At 36.8% G+C, this 19,789-nt stretch overlaps 1 protein-coding gene across 4 annotated transcripts in view; it reads right to left on the minus strand.

The window, feature by feature from the left end:
- STARD9 (StAR related lipid transfer domain containing 9) overlaps window positions 1-19,789 on the minus strand; it is a 112,133-nt gene that overhangs the window by 61,552 nt on the left and 30,792 nt on the right. The window lies entirely within an intron of this gene.

Here is a 19,789-nt window from a genome sequence, read left to right on the forward strand (position 1 = left end):
TGATCTTAGTGTTTCACTGCCATGAAATCTTATCCATTGCCAGGTCATTTGCTTCTCCAATGGACAGATAAATGTACTAAACCTGATATAAAAATCAATAGTAAAACATATTTCACAGATATCACTACTTTACTGAAACTGCTCAGAAAAGAGATTTAAAATCCTCTCCTGACACTTTTACTTTCACATCGTATTTCAATTCAAACTGAGACAAGATACTAATTTCTAGCTAAAGAATCAATAATATTCTCATTCAGCAAAATTTAGCTACCCCTGCCCATGTTCATAAGGGTATGTGGCATGTCAGAGCACCTGTTTCATTAGGATTATCAGATCAAGAACTTTTCCATTCAAAGAGTAATAGTAAAAGTCATAAACAAAACACACGGACACAAATGCAATAGACAAAGGATAACAGAAACAGTGACAAACTCTCCAGTCACTACTGCACAGGCTATTAAGAAACTAAAGCATACCTTTAGAGAAGGCAAGCCTGGGCCTCATACCCAACAAGCTGGAGGAAACAAGAGAAACAGGAAGATCTGGGATATTTGAGGGGGGCCTGCAGGGCTATGCAAAACTTATTAAGAAATGTTAAGGTGAGGGGGTCAGGAAGGAGAAGTGCATATAAAAGGGGCTGGTCCCATGTAAGCAGCAGTAAATCAGTATGCTTGTCTGAGTGAGCCCTGTGCCTGATCACCACAGTCTGTCCTATTTTCATATTAAATCCTTTCTTGATGACCTTTTACATAACCACACTCTCTACCCCATGTGTGAGTGCTATAAGTACTCGATGCCAGCAGCTGGAGAGACTGGAGTGAATTTGGGGCCAGCAATAGAGTCAGAAGACTGCAGCTGATAGGGCCATTGCATCAGTGATACCAGCAAACAAAGCCAGTGAGAGTCTCAGTGTTGGTAGCCAGTGGGGCTGTAGACCTAAGGAGCATGGGTCCAGGGTGCCAGCTACCAGGGAGAATGGGGGGGAGTAAATTCTGGTCAGCAACTTAAGTCAACCGCAGGTAATATGTCCCCCACATCTACGTGCCAGGAACTAGAGCAAGTAGGAGTCTAAGTGCCAGCTACCAGCATGGAGGGTGGCAGGCCAAGAGGGGGATGGAGTGCTGATATGCATCAGCATGGGGGTGTGTAATTTGCTAGCAGACTTCAAAGTGGATGAGCTGGTGAGCAGGAGGTTCAGAGTCCAGGCAGGAATATGAAATGGGAGTAGTACCCATGCTATAAGTCAAGATATTCAGGGCAGGGGTGCTTGTGAGTGTACATGTGTTTGCTAGTGAGCAGCAAGCTGGGCTATCAGACAAGTAGAAGACCTGTAGAGCAGTTAAGAGGGGTCAGGGTCCAAGCAATGTTATTGGATAGGTAGAGGGCCCATGTTGGTATTTGAGGGATCTGCACTCCAGAACCGGAGAGCAAGGGTGTGTATGTTTTCACTAGCAAACTTCAAACCTGATCAGTTGGATAGGAAGAAGGGGACATGGCTGTCTATGCTTATGTTTCATGTGCACGCTGGCAGTGGTACACGTGGGTGTTTTTGAAGGCAGTACCTTCTGGAGCCATCAGCATAAATGGCTGCATCAGGCTCCCACATCCTCTGGCCTTGCCAGTGTTTGTGTTTTTGGCACACACACTGAGACTCACTATTGGCTGAACTGGCAAAGGGGAAAGCAGCTGCTCTATCAGTGTGGGATGGAGAGACCTCCAGCTGTCCAGGCACACAGGCAAGAGGAATCTCCAGGTCCTGGAGTCCATGGGAGGCAGTGGCCTTATACATCCCTTAACTGTATCAAGTTTATTATTGGGAACAACTTATCTATGGTCTTGAATAATTAGATCAAAGCCAAAAGTCCAGAATATACACTGAGAACGAGTAGTTCATTTGCAGCACATCTGGCTAGTAATTCCTCACCAAGGACAGCATGCCATAAAAATGTCAATTTTCATGGACAGGAAGAAAAAAAAAAAAGACTATTAGCAAAATAAATCTATGGCCCATAGTTGATGAATGAGTGAACAAATAACTGACATATTAGCATGATGGTTAAAAGTTATGCTGAAGAGGCCAATCTAACACTTTTACCTAATAAATAAACATTGCCTGAATTTAAAAAAAAAAAAAAAACCACATTACTTTTACAGATATCAGTGTACATATAGAAGCATGGATATACATTATTTGCCATCAGAAATGTTTAGAATCTGTACAAAGAACCCAGAAGTGCACAAAAAAGACAGAGGAGGGTCTTAAGAAATGAATAGCAGAGAAGAAAGCTACTGAGAAGCACTTGGAAATGTCAATTTTAAGCTGACACTATGGAAGGAAAGTGCATAGTTTAAGAGAAGAGGAGAAGAGGGAAGTTTACCCCCAGGGATTTTTATAGTCTGAGTGTTAGCATCAAAGGGGGCTTAAAAAAGGGCTAGAGGAAGAAAACAAAAAAAAAAAAGAAAAAAAAAAAGAGATACAGCTAAGAAAGCCATACATTCAAAGCAATAGGTAAAAGAAAGATGAAAAAACAGAGAAACAAAGCAGTTTCTGAACCTTGTAGGCAAGGAGGAAAATTTGCATTTAATATGGTAAGGGGAAAAGGAAGTTCCTTCCTTCCAGCAGCAGCATAGGGTTACCACCAGAAGCCTCTGAGGTTGCTTGTAGCAGTGTTTCAATATCTGTTTTTATATCCTGTCATCTATGGGAGCCCCAGTTAAAAATAGTAATTGAATAAATGAATGAAACTGTGCAGTTAGCCCTGTTGCTTTTATTTTACTTGATCAGTGGGATTCTGTGGATCTGACTGCAATGAGATTTCTTACATGAAGAAGGCCTGCAGAAATTGGCACTGAGATCACTTTTATGACATGTTCAGTTTTCCATTGCTCCCGATTTACTGTTTTTGTTTTAGTAACCTGGTTGCATTTTGCCACATGTAGACAGTACACAATGTATCCCTATACTGTCCCAGCATCGTTCCTGGTTCTGAACTGAGAGTCACTGTTTGTTCTAATGATTCAGCAATAGTCACGTCAATCTTCTAACTAAAGAGGCAGCCACAGGTAGCAGCCAGAGCTGAACAGCACACTAGGTTTAACCATAAGCATGCCACAGCTTTACACCACAGTGATAAACATAGAGCAAGCTAACATGATGATTCTGAAGTTTCTCCTTTCAGTAATACTGCTGCACTCCCTCTAGTCTCAGTGAAGAAAGAGGTCAGTCCCATATTTACCACATCACTATAACAGATTAATCTGGTTTTCTTCAATAAAAATATTTGGGAAAGCATCTGAGCATTAACAGCAGCAATGTAAATCACTGTAACCAATTCTTGGCAGGATGTAAGTCAAGTTCCTTGATGTTGTACAGCCCATAGATCAGTCTCATGGTTTAAGAAATCTGTTTAACTAATCCCCTGCAGTAAATCTGTATGCTGACCAAGGACAAGCCAGGAGCTCACAACTCAAATGACCGTGCAGACCAATAAAGACTCATCAGTTATATCAAACCGCAACTAGTGGCTTTATACATAATTCCCTCTCTCTTGTGCCTCCTGCAATTCTCTCACAGGTACTTCAGCACCCACCACCCCTCCACTGCTTCCTGCCATCCTCTCATGTTATCTTCACATCCATTCTTAGCTGTCCTTGGTCCAGAGCTGGGACACAAGGTGCACTGCTTTGGGGAAGAGCATATGACTGACCAGTCAGAACATGGGACACTGCCAACTGTGCCAGCAGCTGCCAACTACCAGTGGAGATGCATCCAAGCCTTGCATCAAATACCACAAAGTGATTCTCAGCTCCGTCAGGCCTCAAAGAAATTCCCTATAATTTAAATCTGTGTCATGAACTGCATGTCATATAGCATTTTAAAAGATATGCTACTTTTGTGCTACTAAATAGTCATTGTCTTCCTCCTGCCCACTCTGCTTGCTCTCTGCATCCCAACTTCCAGAATTCACCTCCTACTTTGCTGCTTAGTATTCGCTTAGATGTCAGAATGCCCCAAGACTGCAAAGCAAAATGATCGTAATATAATTCTTGAGCCACCTAACCTGTTTGCCTAAGGCCTTCCTCCTAAGGTTGTGATCCCATGTGAATTCTCCAGTGAACACTGAACTTTCCCACAGTAGAGGCACTATTAGGATCTCTTCCCTACCTGGCTGGCACACAAAACTTGTAGAAAACTGATATTAGAGAACGCTACCCCTCTTTCAAATTTGGTTCAACCTAGCCAGTTTGTTCAAGAATCTTTTGGAAAACATGGGCCAAAACCAGACAGCCACTGTAAAATTGTATTTCTTCAGAAAAATCAGGATAAGAGATTATAATTACTACCTATTCAGTAGAGACTAAGATTTCACCAGCTAATTTTCCTGTAGATTCTACCTGCTCTGGACACATGCTCCAGCTTACAAGGTGAAGCCTTTCACCTAGATTCCAAACTGGACTTCCATGGGCCAGGACATCTCTAAGACAGGACACTTAAATTCAGAGCAGAAGAAAGTTCCTCCTGTGTGAGTGGCTCAATTATTTTCAGTAGGGGGAAACAGGAACACAGGGAGGAAGAAAGGATCTCATCTAAATTCAAGATGGCAAGAGCCAGATGTGAAGATTGACAGAAGACTGGGAAACAAACAGGAATAACAACCACTGAGAAGCAGTAATACAGAAAAAAAAAATTATGAATTCTCTTTTGAGAGTTATTAATTGATCTAAGTATAATAAAAGAATCTTCACAATGTGACAAGCCGTCAGGATAGCAATGCTAGCAATGTCATCTGGACATTGAAGTTGGAATTTTCAGAGAACTGCATTTTACTCCTAGCTCTGTTGTTGAAACTTTTGTATGACATTGTGCACCTCATTTAACATTTTAATGGTTCCATTTTCCTACAGATAAAGTAGGAATAATGCTATCAATTAGTAGAAAATTGTGAGATGTTCTCACTAGCGTTCATAAAGCTCCTTGTGATCTTGGCTTAAATTACTCTGGATGTTCTAAATATACAAATTATTGTGCTCACTCTCTCTCCATGTATGTTGGACTCTCCAAAAAAAGAACATCTAACTCCAAAGTCCCAGTTAAGCAAAGCTTGGTTACATTTACTCTCTATTAAATACACATGGCTACTAAGATTCTTCAATTCAAATGTTTCAAATCAGTCTTTTTTGAATTAGTCCTTGAGAGAAGACATATTATTACAAACAAAATTGGATAACTCTGAAAACAATGCCATAACCCTATGATGATAATGAACGAGAACTTAAAAAATTGTTTACTGAAATCCTATTAAAAGGTGATTTGTACTGTTTTGTGTTGATTCTTATCTGGTAAACTACCCTCTCTCCTTTTGTGAGGATAAATTACAATTCATTGTGGGTGTTGGTGTCTTTTCCCAAGTAACAAGTGACAGGATGAGAGAAAATGGCCTCAAGTTGTGCCAGGGGAGGTTTAGACTGGATATTAGGAAAAATTTCTTCACCAAAATGGTTGCCAGTCATTGGAACAGCCTGCCCAGGGTGGTGGTCGAGTCACCATCCCTGAAGGTATTTAAATCATGCATAGAGGTGGTGCTTAGGGACATGGTTTAGTGGTTGGACTTGGCAGTGCTAGGTTAACAGTTGGACTTGGTGATCTTAAAGGTCTTTTCCAACCAAAATGATTCTGTGATTCTATTCTATGATTTAATTGAATGTAGTCTCAATCTAGTCAGAAAAGTCTCTTTGTTTTAGTGTACTGCAAAAATGGAGAAGTGAAGCACAGCAATGAATTGATGACTTGTTTAAAAATAAATGAGTAATTAAAATCAAAGCTTTTTCTGTGTTAATATCAGAGGCATTAGTCCAAATACCCATCAGCATTAAGAACTGTAGATTATACAAAAAGTACTACAATTAATCATTCTGGACATATGTACTAACATATTTCATGATATAATGGATCGAATAATGGTTTTTGTTGATCATGAGGAAAAGAAAAAAGAAAAGGAAAAAAAGGATTCTTCTGAGATTCTGCCAAGTCTCACTTTTGCAATGGAACTTCAGGAGGATAAGGTTTTTCAAAGAACATGAGTTGGATATGGCTTCCTGCAGAGAACACGCCAATTGGGCCGAGACAACTATGCCTTCCCTGCATGGCTGCTCCATGTGACTGGCACTGTTCAGTTTGTTGCATGCAAGAATTCTTCTTTCAACAAAGCTTTAACTGGCTTTGCTATGCCTTGTTTCTGCACTTGCCCAGCTGTATCTGGTCCATATCCCACGGTGATCGGCGAAACATTCTACAATTTATTACCTGTTAAGTGTCCTAATAGTGGAAAAAACATGCCTTTCTGAAGAAGTTATGAGAGGGCATTAAGACAACTGTTATCATTCAAGGTACTTTTCTGGCATGCTCACTACAAAGTGGCTGGGTTCCAGCTCAAATTTAACAAATCCTGAATCATACAAGTTAGTTCTCATTACAGGACTTTCAGTACAGATGAAAGAACGGGAAAGGTTTGATTTGAAATGTAGTTAAAGTGTCCTAATCATGCAGCTCAGGCATACCAAAATGCTGTCCAAGTTGTTGCAACATATTTAGAGTTGAAACTAGTTTATATTAGGTAAGAATCATCCACTTCAGCTATAACAACAGATCACTTAACCTATTTCAAAATCTATTTCAATGCTCCATTAGAAGATGCAAGAAATAATTCAGAGTCTAAATATTTGCAGAACAGGTAAGTTAAGCCGCTGACTGTGAAATCTTACTTAAGGAGTTGTACAGCTGTGTAATGTTAGAAGCACACAGAAAGATTGCAACAGGAATCCTGCTCTTAAGAAACCATAGTAGAAAGTATAAAAAAAAAGAAAAAAAGATTTAAGTATATGTTAAGGTATAAGACTTACCAACTCTGAAGCAGCAACCTAAGTTTTATGACTCAGTCCTAACTCAAAGAAACACAGAACTTAATTTCTGAAAATTACAGCATTAGTAATTTGCCCTTGTCCCTACTAGAAAACCAGACCATTTTAACTGAAATGTGTTTTTTAAAACAATTTAAAGTTTACAGATTAATGTGCCAGGGAGGCTACTTCTACTATCATTCAGTTAAAAATAATTATATTCAGTTTGATCTCACCTGTTTTCTTGATGATTTTTTGAAGCCATTTGTACAATTCATATGCTTATACCCTTTAAACACATACACACTTTTCAAATCCTCTTTGGTTCTACTACCAGACTGAAATATAAATTGCACTTGGGCATATCAGATATGCAATTGCTACTCAGGTGAAGTTCAAAGCCTTGGGCAGTACAAGCTGCAACAGTTAATGGAAGAAACTTTGAAGATCCTGGTCCAGCAGTGCGGAAGGACCTTGTGATCATCAATGGCTTGGACTGTTACACCATCTTTCTGAAGGAGAGTAACAAATTCCAAAATGCATTGCCAGTGCACTGGAGTACTTACTGGTGACTTGCTCAATATCTTTCTCCTGTTTCTGTCTTTCCCACTTCCTCAGTTAGCATCATTTCTCTATAGATAAGTTGTTTCAAGAAACCTCTAGTGCAAATTCTTGCAGTCTTACAAAATTCTTCTTCACCCGAGGAAAACTACTCTTCTAGTAAAGAACAACAGACTCAAATCAAATGCTCCATAGACCTCAAGGTGGTATTAAGAGCCCTAACAAATGCCTTTAAGTCTCTATTAGATGGTAAACTATTTAATCACAGAAAGTTAAATTCCTTCCCTCCCTCTTCAACTATATTAATTTTTCAAATTAAAAAATGTTTAAAAATAATTCTCAAAGTTGTTTTAAAGACAAAAAAAGTCACTCTTAAAAGCTTTTATGCATCTCAAGTCCAGTACCTTAAGTCTAGAAAATATTTTCATATGGTATATAAGCAAAACATTAAAATGACAAATTCAGGTTCTAACTGCTGTTACATAAGGAAACTTAAAAAAAAGAGGAGTAATTTAGTACAGCCTAATTATCACTATTGAGTTAATCCTACTTAAAATCAAAAGCTACAAAGATTGACTATACACTTTCCTTGGAATCCAAATCTATTAGAGGTCAAATGAATGTGCCACTCTGAAAACAACCTCTGAAACTCTATTGGAAATCAAAATCCTGAAGTGCAAACTGCCATCAGCTTGGAACACAAAGTAAAACCACACTAAAAAAATTACAGTTTGTATCAGGTTACCATACTTGATAAAGTCTGGATTTATTACCCATTTCAAAAGAAAATAAAAATTAATAAAACAGAGCAAACAGACATGTTTTTGGGTTGCTTTTTCAAGAATACTCCAGAATTTTAACCCTTCAAGACAGACCATTTTTCAAATGACATAAAGAATATTAATTTGAAGTGTACCTTCCATTACTAAAAGATACAAAAATTGAAAGAGTCCAAGACATTTCAATGAAAGCATACTATCTATGCAAAGAAACAGTGATAAATAAGTTACAGAAGACATTTTTTGTCTCTGTTGAATGAACCTTTTTAAAACAGTTTCACAAACACTAAAATAGTAAAACTCTCCCTTTTTAGGAATTGGGACTGTGCTTTGCAAATAGATTTGTGGGTAATAAGCAAAACAACCTTTTCCATCACAAGTAGATTTGTAACAGGGAAGCGGTATTCTATTCTGATCCTGTCCCATTTGGACAGTAGAATCAGAAATCTTCTGAAGCTAAAAATCTCAGCTCTCTCTTTTGCTGGCTTAGAAGTCAAAATTTATAGCAGCTTTTCTACATCTTTCTTAAATAATGAGTTTTCAAGGTACTGAAAAACACCTGATTTATTAGCCTGAGATTATATCACATTTTATCACATCACACTCACATCCATAAATATGCATAGCAGACAGATGACTATTTTTTCTGGAATGAAAACATATACTTTTGCACTAGTGCCAATAAGAAATAAAATATAGCATGGAGCACATCCAGTCAGACACGATAAGTGACAGACATTTATTATTAAAAGTGATGGTTTGGAACCTTTATTATACATTGAAATCTTTGCTTGGACATTAAAAGTGTGAAGCTTTTTGTTTTTAAACTCCTCTTTTCAAGCCCTTTTTTTCTTTTATACTCCTTGACCTCTTAGTTACTATCAAACCAATGGCCTGTGGATAACCCCTGTAATCTATAACCTTTCTGTGTGTCACACACAGACAGAAGTGTGTTGGCTGTCAGTTTTTCTTTTGATCCTAACAAAAAGTTTGAGATAGTGAAACTCTCCTAATGCATATGATTCAAACAAATGCCACTGACTACGATAACATGAAGCTCAACTCATATCAGTATCTTTGACTTTTCATTGAATGACTATGCAACTAGAACAGTTGATGAAAGGAAATATATTTTACACTGTAACTGCAATGGACTCTCTTTATTCTGTGATAATGTCCCTCTTACAGTAATAAATGCTTTAATTTTGAAGATAATGGAGGCATTCTATCAGAAATGAAGTTTTGGCAATATGAATTTCAAGACTATAAAACTTCATTTTCTTAATCCAGAATTGCAGAAGGAAACAAAAAGCAGTTGTTTTACACTACAGTAAATTGTCTGTTATGCTTTGGGGTTTAATAATTTGGGAAACTGAAAGTTTTCCCAAGTCACTCAAGCCAAGTCTCAGAACAACATGGGGAAAAAAATAATCCAGTAAACCTCCAGAGACAGCATGTAACGCCAAGTTTGCAAATTCAAGGGAATGATATTGATAAATGAGGGTGTTTGTTGGTTTGTTTTTTTCTTTTGTTTTGTTTGGGTTTTTTTTGTTTTGGGTTTTTTTTGTTTTTTTTTTTTTTTTTAACCCTGAATAATTCCTAGTAAATAATGCTTGCATTTTGCTTAGACTACAATGACCAGGCTAGGACCAACTCTGACTGGACCAGAGATGAAGAGAAGAGAAAGCGGAAAGAGTAGAAAAGAGGGAGCTACAACTTTTAGGAGTAACAAGCTAATAGAATAATTATCAAGTCTTATTTGTACAGTAAGTGTTTTCTTATTTGCAAGAGTCTGAAATGGTCAATTTTTAATATCATCATTAGGAAACTAAACTAATCCTGGAAACTTCAGAAAATTCAGGAGAGTTTATTTAGCCAATGCAAAGAAGCAAACAAGAATAAAAGCTTATAGTCACTTAAAAAAAAAATTTTGAATAAATAAAATTGCTACTTGTTACAGGCATAGTCCACAAACCTTAGCATCACAACTCACTAAAAGCATACCACTTGTACTGCAAAACATCAGGCTAAAGTTAGATTAGTAAGATAAATTCCCACAGGTTAATAATTGGGACAAAAACCAGAAAAAGATTATCTTCTTGCACAGTACAATTTAAAAATAGCCTTTAAAATACCACTGATTTAATGAAAGAGGAGAAGACTGAACTTAAGACATACAGCCAACAGCCACTTTTCACTATAGAACCAACAAATGATTTTATAAATGCTGAAAAAAAACTCAACAGCTCAATTTCCATTAAAGATTTGCCATGCAAACAGGAAAACAGAAAAATGCCTCATCAGTAGATAGAAAGCTTCAGAGCATCAAGACAATTGCAGCATAGTCAGGTACAAAATTAACTTACTATAACAAAGGTGCTGTTATTTACTATACAAACAAAATTGCTCTCAACTGATAGCGACTGCATAAAACATAAAAGGCTCAGTCCTACAATATCTATTTGCCACCATCTGCACTATGAACGCAGTATCTCATATTTGGTGTGTTTTCCTTACAGAATCTTGCCCCCCTCAAGTTGTTACTGTTTGGGTTATGACCAAATTCTGTTTAATTAAATTGCTGCTACATCTCAGATATAGCATCCAATACTTGGATTTAAGGTGAAAAAAATATTTCATTAAATAGAATTATACAGAACTAAACACTTCCTGCCAAAATAATCAAAGCCTTAGTTCCAAAACCTTCACAAACCCCCAAAGATTAATTTAAATAAAAAAGGCTTCTGCAAGGAAGATGCACAAGGATGCGAGGAAGGAATATCTGAAAACAAATCTAGGGGTTTGTTCCAATAGCGCAAGGCTTTTTCCACATGTGTTTTCTCTTAAAGAATATTAAACAAATGTCAGCTGAAGGGCTTTCTGTACACAGCCAGAGAAAGCACAAGCAAAGGGAAGTGCATTATGCTGATCAGCTGCACACAATCCTTTACTGTGACATTAGGATGACTTCAGCAACATTACTTTTTGGTTTGAATGGAACAAAGCGGGGGGGGGGGAAGGCATTGGTTGGTTAGTTTGGGAACATTTCTTCTCTCTTGTTAAGAGCCCGCAGCTTCACAGCTAGGATTACTACTTTTCCTTCTCTCTATCCAGCCTTTTCAGTTGCTTTTCCCAATCAAACCGGAAGCAGAGGAGTGAAAGGGACGGCTTCTCTTCAGCTCAAGAGGCTTGGCCCGTGGCAGAGGCATTTGCACCAAAACTTGAGAGACAGTTCAATTCTTGGCTCTGCCAACAGACTTCCTGCGTGTCCCTAAATTCCTTTGTGCTTTAATTCTCCCTGTGAGAGACAACAATGACTTCTTTGTTCATCTTATCAGCTGTGGGGTTTTTTTTCCAGTGGAAAAACTGTCTGCTCTGTGTGATAATATACACACACACACTATATTTAACAGCATGGAAGTTCAATCTTGATTAAGGTATTTAGGTGGAATTGTAAAATACAGATAACATATGACAAATACATACTGGGGGACAGGAGGGAGAACGTGAGAAACACTGACTAGGCTGAGTGGTAGCTTTATATTTCTGCCATTTTCTCTGCTCATCAAAAATCTCTCTCATTGTGAAAAAGAAAAATCTCTGTGCTTATCACGTCAACCTGATTTACAAGTGTTCTGATAGAAATCTTGAACTTTTAAAAGTGCTAAAGTTCTCCATCACCAAGGGAACCTCTACACCCTATTTTTTTGTTTGTTTTTTAATTAAATTTTTATTAAATTGTTCATATTTTTATTAATTTTTTATTAAATTGCTCATATTCTACTGTAAACATCAGCCCAAAAGATCAGATACCCATTACAAAAATACCACCTGGTATTTTCATCTACCTCTTCAAAACCACATTCTTCTCAGATCCTTCTTCTCCTGCCTGACAGGGATTCCTACTGTGTTATCACCAGATTATAGAATAGCAATTTGAACAGCCATACAATCCAAACCCCACAGCATTTGACACTGTATCAATATCTGACTTAGCTCAGTCCAGCTATACTTGTCAGAATAAAGCTTTCTACATAGAAGAAAAAAACCCTGACAATTTTTCACTTTATTAATGAATACTTTAAGATTTACAGATTCTATTTTGTGTTTTATCTAAGTTTTATTCTGGTATTTCATCTGCCCATCAAAGCAACACAGATGAATCCTATCTATTAAGGACTGAACAAACCTCCTTTCGTTTAGTGAATTGTGAAGTAGGCTTGGTAATTCTCTCCAGGAGAACAGCAAATATTTGTTAGGGAGACACAGTGAAAACATTATCCATTTTTCCCCAGAAGCTAATGGTTACAAACTGTCACTAATTTAAGAGGAACTGCAAAGGAAGAGGACTGAAAGGACTGAAAAGGACTGTTTGTCTTGGGGAGCTGTTTCTTTTTCTGATCTAAACCTGTGGATTACCTGGCAGAACTCCAACTTCAATCCTCTTTCTGGAGAGATATTCTGTAAAACAGAATTGTCACAGGTGCTCTATTTTTCCAAGACCCCTGTTCAATTTATGTAAAACAGTCCTTACAAATACAGTTACTTGCACATATACAATTTCTCATGCATGCCAAAGGAAAATTCTGAGCAGTTGTATAATTCTTGATCTCTTGCCTAGGCTTCAGAAATACAACCTGTTTACTTCCCAGCTAAAGAACACTCCTTGTCTGATTTTGAGCAATTCTTCCCTTGGTATGAGAACCTCTGCCATAGTACAACTGCAATAAGAGACAGTGGGGGGGAGGGAACAGGGGAGAGGGAGCAAGTCAAACTGATCATGCATTAAGAAAGCATTACATATTAAAAAAATTAGACATGCTCAAAAAACACAGAAGATATTTGATTATGCCTACCTTCTGCAAAAGAGTGAATGACTTTTGTATAAGGCAATGAAAGACTACTCTGCAGCATCATTGTATCATCTAGCTCTTCAAAACCAGACAAAAAAGTCAATAAACATCCTTAGGGAATGGACAACTAATTAGCTAGCTACACACAACCTGCAACACTGTCTACAAACCACTTCATGAGCAGATGAGCAACTACGGATTTTTGTTTCTCTGTTCCAGGAACCTGGGATGCAGGTCGGAGTGCTGCTCTATCCATACAGATGCTTGTTTGCCAGGTTGGATGTCAGAGAACAGATTTCATTTCTGTGCTGTGCATCTTCACTAGCAGAATAGTAACACGCTGACTTACACTGGTAACAGCAATACACATTGAAGGAATATTTTTCCTGAGTGAATTCTGGGCCAAACCATGCAAGAATAGCACCACATGGGAAACTAAAAACTTCAGCTTTTTTAAAAGTCTAGCAAAGGCTAATGTCATGGCTGGAAGAAGCAACACAATGTTCTCTACAGTCATGCTGGTTTACTCCACCAGGACCAGAGCATGTCTCAGACAACCCACTCCCCTGGCCCAGATATTACTTCATGCCAGAAAAATCAATTTGTCACTTTTAATGTTGTGATACCATCATTATCTGTGTCTGAATGTCTACCAAAAGAAAGAAAGAAAAAAACACAAACCAAAAACACACACACAAAAGCAGAGCAGTTTTACTGATGTCCTCTTAAAATGAGCAAAATAAATACTGTGAGAGTATAAAAGCAAACAAAATAGTTGTTTGTTTTTATACTGAATTATATCTCTCTTGCAATGAAAGGAGCGAGGAATAAATAATGGATTATAATGAAGTTATAAATATCCTGCATTTTCTCCCACTACTAGCTCTTGGCTAGGATCCCAGGTCATTAGCAGATGTCTGTGATTCCATGTGAAAGGAAAGAAAAGAACAACAACAAGTTAGTAAGTTTTATTGTTTAAGGCAGCAGGGACAAATATCAATTCTCAGCTGTGTCTCTGAAAATAACTGCCCATTAATTTTGTGAGAAGACAGAGGATGGAGATGGAAAAAAGATTGTTCCTTGACTTTATTATAAGGGGGTGGAAGGAAAAAGTAGTGATCCAAATTTTTCAGTAATTCAGTAAGGGCTAACAATCGTCTGCAACACTCAGACAACAGCACAATCACATTATCAAGATCAGATTGCTGCTGCTTTCCCTTCAGCTGGAAATGGGTAGTCTCTTTTCATGTATCAGCTAATTCAAGTTGGTATTTTTGCTATTAGATCATCAGCTCTTGAAATTACTACATTGGAAAACAATTCTTATGCCTATAAAATATACTTTCCTAGAAATAAGGAAATTTCTCTACCTTCACTGAAGAGACAATATTGCTAGAAGAAAGTAAAAATGAAGCAAAAGAGATAAGACACTGAAATTACTAATTTATATCAATAATTCTTTTCAAATACCAGCAAAAATTCTACAAGACAGATTTCATTTGTAAAACTATCAGCCACAAGTGAATTTCAACAGTACCCAGAACTGATAGGCTTTGCTTCATGCTGCTGAAAGTAAATTTCCTGTATTTGGCATTGTTTAATCTGGGTGAACCTTGCAAGCGCTCACAGAATTCACCAGTGCTTGGTTTCAACTGCACCTCAAATTTCAGTTTATTACAATTATGGAAAGATATACAGTAACTGTTTCAATAAAGCATGCGTTGAGTTTCATCTACATAAATACTATAAGCTAATAAAAAGCCAAATCATCTTGAAAAACTGAAAACCCAGAAGTACTGATTTTAAGACCTCCACTGAAAGCTGACACTTTAAAAAACTGCCCTTTAGGCTTTAAAAGGCACAAAAAAACCGCAGCAATGAAAGTTATTTGAACACAGTTTCATTTTAAAATTGATTTTTAACTGTCCAAGCTCAGAACATGAAAAATCAAATAAAAAATAACTACTATAAAATTTTCCACTTTATACTAAATCATCTTATTAGCAGCATATGTAAAAAGGTGCTTCAGATTTATTGCAATAGTTTGTTTCCCTTTCAGCATACAAGTAAATGCAATCTTACCTGACAAGGCTGGGATTAAAGAATCTAGTTTTTGCATGCAATCAGCAGTGGTTAAACAAAGAAAGGAGTGGTTTACCCTGTTCTCTTATTCTGGTGTACTGGTTGTCTCATGTTCTGTCTGAAAAAGAAATCCTTTGATTCAAGTTGTTACACATGTATTAAAGGAAGAACTGACCTTTAACCTGATTCTACAATACAGACATATATTGTGTTTATAATTTGGGATATTAAGCAAACTGTAGCAGTATTTTTTGTTAATAAGGCACTTCAAGACATCTATAAACAAATCTCTTTACAATCTTACTATACAAACCAGAAGTGTTGCCACTTTAAGACAGAAATCTCTATATTTAAAAGAAATTATGGCTTCATAATTGGAGGAATAAGAAGTTTTAAAGGACATTTACTAGTAATACACAGTTGTACTACTTTTGTCTTTCACAGGAAGGAAAAAAAGAGTAGATTAATGTATTCCTGCTAGTTTCAAGCAATAGACTTAGGACTACATCTGTTTTAATCATTAGAGGTCTTTTTTTTTTCCCCTGTTGCTTGTTTCCTTAAATAAAGACATAAAAGTACATGCCTTCTGATAGGAAAATCTGGCCAGCTTTTAGAATGTGTGCAGGGCTTATTGTCAAGAGAACTGGTTAAGAAACAGATACCCCATCAACCCTACTTGCATACGTGTAGATTTCATCTCACACTTACAAGAAAGGCCAACTATCTTCATTAAGCATGGTTCACAAGGGAGGGATCTGCTATCACTATTCTCACAGGCAGAGACACATACAATAGTGATGTTTCCACTAAGCAAAGCCCTTTACAGCAATGGGACTATTTTTACACCTGTGTTTTGAAACACCTACCCAACTGCTCAGAGTACTAAGTGTGCAAGTGTCTTCCATGAAAAGGATGTGAAGGGGAAAAAAAACCCCACCAAAACTCTACACACTTGTATGAATTCAGATATCACTTCAATGTTTATTGAGAAGATCAAGAACCAGCACTCAAATCCCCAAGCAGTTTCTTGACTTTGGTTCAGCTCTTCAAAGATTCTTGCAGCATTAAAGTTTCATGGGTTTTTTTTACTGTATATAAAAAAGAGTGCTATCTATAGTATGTCCTAAATTAAAAATAAATAAATAAATAAATAAATAGTTTGGAGTTGTACAAGATCCTTAGGAAAAAAAAGTCCTTTCTAAATTTATATGGTTTTAGCAGTTGCCAGAAGAATCCAAACAACAGGAGGTAATTTAAGGTCACTTATGAGTTCAGAGGGAGAACTCTCGGCATCTTAACCTCAATGATATATTAACCACAAACTTTGCCAAGACTAGTGGTTGAGTAAATTGCACTCTTTTGCCAGGTCAGTGGCCTCTGTTCATTTCCACCTTACAAGTACTGGGGGGCAGCATATTAGCAGCCAGAGGTGCAATGAACAGTCACAACTTGCCTAATTAGACATGTTACATTAAAAAGGCAGCAGGGACTACCAGTTTCTTCTATTTTTGATGCCCTAGACACAGAAGTTAGTTAGGCTAGACATTACCTCTTCATACCATCCTTCTCTTCCCCACTCACTTCATACCACATCAACCTCAAAACCAGGCAAGACATACTATGAAGATACTCCAGTGCTTCATACTACACTTTGCTAAATTAGACAGAAAGCAAAAAGCAAGCTGGTTCGCAGCACCTGCAAAATATCTAAAAAGTAGTTGTAAAATATCTAAGAAATCAACCATCCCAATACTTTCAGAAAGCAAAAGATAACACTATACATTTTCAAAAAGACAAACATGCAGATCTGCTAAAGATCAGAGAACAAACAGGCATCAGAACCAGGGAATTCCTATGTCCTAATTGAGGTCACATATTTCTGTGTCATTACAAGCCCAGTAATAAACCAAATCTTTGGTATAACCAAGATGAACAAAGACCCTTTGGCAGACTCTCAAAAAATATTTCTTCATAATGTTATGACAAGACATTTCCCGTGAAGACAATACTGGAGTTTCCCCCTCAGACATGATGCTTTCTGGGACAAAAAAAAGATGCCCTAAAAATATTCAGAGGAACACATTTGATTGTCTAAGAAAAATAGCATAATTTTACTCATGACTAATAAAATACATGAAGGGTTTTTTTTTTTTTTTCCTTTTAAAATGAGACAGCAGGAAGAAATTTCATGGGCACTTAAAGTTTTTCCAAGTTGAAGATATATTCAATTTTATTTCTTTACAAATTAAAATTTTGTGCTATGCAGCACATTAAAATGGGCAAGAAATGGACAATCAGCAGAGAACTGGAGGTCCAAAATAAGTGATTTAAAAAGGATTGAAATGCAACACATTTATGTACTTATGCCAGGTTTAAGTAACTATCCAGTCTTCTACATAAACTTTCCAATGATTCATTATGAGTATAAATTTTGTCACTTACAGTTTGCAACTCACATCCTCAGTTCTGTCTCAAAATAAGTTTATTGTATTGAACATATGTTAAATTCATACATTTTAAATACATGCCCCTTAATTCTTTTTTTAATATAACTGTCTCACTACAATAAACTGCTTCAGAAAAAGACAATTTCACACACAACCCAAGAATGCACTGAAATACGACAACCTAATCAGCTATAATTCTACTTCCACTATTTTCTCTTTTAGATAGACAACAGTTGCATCATTGACCTAACTAGAAATTCTGTTATTAGGGAATATTATTTCCATTTCAAAAGAAAATCAAATATAATGACCACATGCCAAAGTTGCTGGGTGATTTTTAGACAACTGTGCTGTTTAAGATGACCATCTATCTCCAAGGGAATTCAACTCAATCTTCTCTCTTTCCAGTGTAATGACTTACAGCAGAAACATAGGGTTTCTTACGTTCAACAGCTGTATAGTTTGCTCTCATCAAAAAAAAAAAAAAAAAAGGCCCCAGCATCTGCAAATTCTGTTTTAAACCACGGCTGCCAGCTTTGATCAAAGCTGCACAAACAGGTCAAAGTAACACTGTGCTCTGTACAAATTGGAGCATTTCACTTATAAGACTTCATTTTTTATTAGTCCCTCAAATATTTTTAAAAAGTCGAAGCCTGACATGAAAAGGCTTTTCAAAAGCATACATTTTAAAAATATTATTCTATGTATATCATTTCCTCCAGATTTCCATTATCAAATAATTTCTCTTCCTAGGTCCTTTTCTTAATTTTTAGAAATTATCTTCTGTTAAGTATGCTTTTATTCTAAGATATGTAACAACAGAAAAAATAAATAGTTAAGATTATGGCAAAATATTTTTAAATTACATTATTTCATGTAATTATTTTAAATTACATTAATAATTTCATTAGTTCAAGATGGTTCCTTACTCACTAATTGCCATCTTCATTTTGAGTATACTGCATGTACAATTCTAGCAAATCAATAATACACGTCTTCCCATTTAAAAGCCCACAAAAACCCCTATATTAATTTTTATTGGAAAAAAGGAATATATACGAACTGCATAGTTATCGGATTGCTGTTTAGTAAGTGTAGCATAGGTAACTTATTGTATGCCACAAGTTTTAACCAAGTTTATACCTTTTTAAACTCAAAAAGAAAACACTTCACAAAAATATTTCAGACAATTCTATTGAAAACATCCTCCAGCTCTTACGTGGATTACTTCTCAAAATAAAGGTGTCTATCTCATGCTGCCTCATTAATAACATTATACAATTGCTAACTGCATTGCAAATTGAAACTATATTTTGTCAATGCTCTGCAAATAAAAGGTATCAGTGCTCATGCTGCTGACTAATGTATTTATGAAGTATAAAATCCTTTTAGTAGATATTAACAATACTTTTTTTCTATTAGAAGCAACTTACAACTCACGTAATTCCTTCTGGAAGGAAAAATGGAAGGACAGCTCAATTCTATGCGGAGCTATTTCAGTATTTTCTGTGTTCTCAAAAAATGTTACATAGATTACAAGCTGTGCCTGTGATGGAAATAGTTGCAAGGACTTACCTTGCAGACTGAGTTTACATATTGTAACCAGCTTTAATGGTAAGTCCATCTTTAAAACAAAAACTGCAAGGACTCTCAAAGGCTGGCCTACAGACATGGGAAAAGGATTTATACAGTCTAGCAGTAAGAGGGGCTCCAGATTCTTTTCCCAACTGTATCAGCCCCAGAACAACATGATCATGTGCATGCTGCTAGATATCTTGTGGACAGCATATTAAAGAGCTCTTGATTAGTATGGCTTGCTTTAGTATAAAGCAAAACCCCATAATTAACTCTCCACCCCTAATCCCTCTGCTGGGAACTAAACTCTTCAGCCAGCTCCCATCACAGCTTTAGGTCCGCTGCTGGCTATGAACTGCAGACTATCTTCTACCCCACAAAGATGCAGTCAGTTGTAACATCAATATAAAATGTGATTTTTTTTTTTTGTCTCTCTAAGCCAGGAAGACAAAGCCAGAGGCATATGTGTGAAAAACGTTCTCCTTTCTCCAAGTGATGTCAGTCACTTGCAACAGCACTTCAGTACCACTTCCTGAAGGGTGCTACAACCACTTCTGAGAGAACCATGCAATTACCACTGCAACACTAGTGATTT

Source organism: Balearica regulorum, chromosome 5, assembly GCF_011004875.1.
Source record: "Balearica regulorum gibbericeps isolate bBalReg1 chromosome 5, bBalReg1.pri, whole genome shotgun sequence".
In the NCBI taxonomy this organism is placed as follows: Eukaryota; Metazoa; Chordata; class Aves; order Gruiformes; family Gruidae; genus Balearica; species Balearica regulorum.